Raw genomic sequence first — 2331 nt, 5'->3', positions numbered from 1 at the left:
CCCACCTACAAATTATTGGAAAAAACTAGATTCTTTACTAATAAAATATATTTGGAATGGAAAACGTCCCCGCGTTAAGTGGTCTACACTTCAAAGAACTAAAATAAAAGGCGGATGGGGTTGCCCTAATTTTAAATGGTATCATTGGTCCTTTATTCTGCTCTCGGTTAAGAAATTGTTTGATCCTTGTTCACAGTCCTTGTGGAAAGAAATAGAGTAAGAGCTTATTTCACCAGTTCGTTTGCAAGATTTTTTATTTTCTGGCCTTACGTATAGGAAGTGCTCATTACATTATGGACCTATACTTTCCTATACTCTCCAAATATTTTAAAAGATTGAATCCCTTTTTCCATCTAAAACTATATGGCATACACATACTCCCGTATGGCACAATCTGAATCTGCTTTCTGGTGGACAACCATTTGTACAGCCAACTTGGGCTACAAAAGGTATTCTAACGTTAAACGATATAAATGGAGAGAAATCAATTTTAGATTTTCAAGACCATAATAGAAGCATTGAATGGGACACAGTGTGGGATAATACATTCCATGCGTCCTCAAACTCTAATCACAAATTCATTCACTTTAAAATTATTCAGAAAGCATATTTAACTACACGTATACGTTATGCTATGGGTATATCACCCCATCCATATTGCATATTTTGTGGACCAGGTTGCCTTGACACATATGTTATGGGACTGTCCAGATGTGCAAAAATTTTGGGACATTGTGCTTGATGTTTTATACAAGGTTATCAAGATTTGTTTTCCCAAAGATCCTGTTATTTTATTGTTGAATGATAATTCTCAATTTCCTATAAGTGAGAAAGAACGGAAATTTTGGCTAGCAGCTTTGACTGCGGCAAAGAAATTACTAGTTCAATGCTGGAAACCTCCTCATGACCTTTCTGCTAAGCACTGGATTCATTCCTTATTGGAAATACTCTATCTGGAACTGTCTTCTGCACGGACTAATTACGCAAAGCCTGCTACTTTATCTATTTGGAAGAACTGGATTTCCATAGTCTCGAAGATTTTGGTCATTTAATCTAAAGATGTCATTCTGTTGTTAATATTATTACCAATTTTGTTTGTATATATTTTTATATATATATTTGATTTTATATTGTTTTACTTTTGTGTTTACGTGGGTCCTGGGGTGCGATGGGGGGAGGTTCTGGGAGGGCAATGGTTTATTTAATAGGTTTTCTCTCCTTTGTTGTAATGTTTTTTTGTGTGTTCTATCAAAATAAAAAACAGTGAATTACAAAAAAAAAACAAGCTCAAAGACAGCTGTAAAGATGCTGCGCTCTTGTTTCTCAGGTACATTATACACTCGGAAATTAATTCACAATGCTTCTCAAATTGCAGTTCAGAGGCCAGCTGCATAAACACAAGCACTCTGTTAAGAATGATTAGCCAAGGTGTGCTCAGTCTTACTTTTCAGATTCAAATTAGATTAATCTACTGTTTTGTAACTGACTTTAAGAAGTTATGACCAGTCTTTAACTTTTTTATGACTAGTCTTGAAGTCCTGAATTTAAACTGAGGCAGACAGGAACTAGAATTGAAATTCAAATGAAGTAGAATAAAAATAATTGATATATATATATATATTAAGTGTTTTTTTTTTTGTCAAAACTTTGAATGATAGCCTTGTTTTAACATTTAAAGAAAGTTTTGTGGTTCTTTTCTTGGCCTTACAGACAAACAGACAGAGCAGTTTATATTTACATGCTGACAAACACTTCATTTCCCAGAATGCCATGAGCTGCTGGATTTCTCAGAAGAGCAGTTAAAGTTCACGTGTGGAACCACAGAATCTCAAGACCTTTCTGACTCAAACCAGTAATAAAACGCAATAAGAACTTTGTTTTTTAATTCAGCTGGCTCCAGCCAACACAGCATTATTTATACATGTAATTACTTAAAGGGGTCCTATTATGCTTTTTCCCTTTTTCAACTTTAGTTAGTCTGTAATGTTGCTGTCTGAGCATAAAAAAGATCTGCAAAGTTACAAAGTTCAAAGTCCACTTCAAAAGGAGATATTTTATTTAACAGAAATCACTTTTCAAAAACTACAACGAACGACTCGTTTGGACTACAACGCATAATTTCCAGGATTTGTGTTATCATAAATATCGACGAATGGGACGAGACCTGGTTGAGCTGCACTAGAGAAGGCAACGAGTGTTATCACTATGTCGGAGACACGCTAGCTTTCCCAATGCAGACGAACTTAGAGTGGTTACAATCATCCGGGTTTAAATCGCGCTCAAATTGATTTGATTTTGACGCAATATTTACACTGAAGCTCGCAGGCGGCT

The sequence above is a fragment of the Sinocyclocheilus anshuiensis genome, unplaced genomic scaffold, assembly GCF_001515605.1.
Source record: "Sinocyclocheilus anshuiensis isolate Anshui unplaced genomic scaffold, SAMN03320099.WGS_v1.1 scaffold745, whole genome shotgun sequence".
Lineage (NCBI taxonomy): Eukaryota > Metazoa > Chordata > Actinopteri > Cypriniformes > Cyprinidae > Sinocyclocheilus > Sinocyclocheilus anshuiensis.
This window is presented reverse-complemented; position numbering follows the sequence as displayed.